Consider the following 393-nt stretch of genomic DNA (forward strand, 5'->3'; position numbering starts at 1 on the left):
CTGTCTCTCATTCCACCTGCACTGGTTAAAAGGACTCACCACACACACACAAGCTGTGTCCCAATTCAAAGACCGCATCCTTCGGAGGACGGGTCCTTTGAAGGATGCGGCCGACACGGCCTTCGAAGGATGCTCCGAGTGTAGCCTTCGCAGAATTTCCTGATTGCACCAGCAGGTGTTCCCGATTAATGCTCCTGTCGTGTAGCAACGGTGCGAGAAGAGAGCTGCCATAGATGTTATTTGTTAATGAAAACGAAAATAACTGGAGCCTGAATAGTTAGTTTTTGACTTTCAATTACCGAATTACACTTTAAATGTAAGTATTGGGTTGCTAGGCAACAAGAAGAGTCCTCCGTAGGCTAGACCGGTCCGAGTGCTTCGGAAGCAGCCCTG

Source organism: Sinocyclocheilus anshuiensis, unplaced genomic scaffold (genome assembly GCF_001515605.1).
Source record: "Sinocyclocheilus anshuiensis isolate Anshui unplaced genomic scaffold, SAMN03320099.WGS_v1.1 scaffold2182, whole genome shotgun sequence".
NCBI lineage: Eukaryota > Metazoa > Chordata > Actinopteri > Cypriniformes > Cyprinidae > Sinocyclocheilus > Sinocyclocheilus anshuiensis.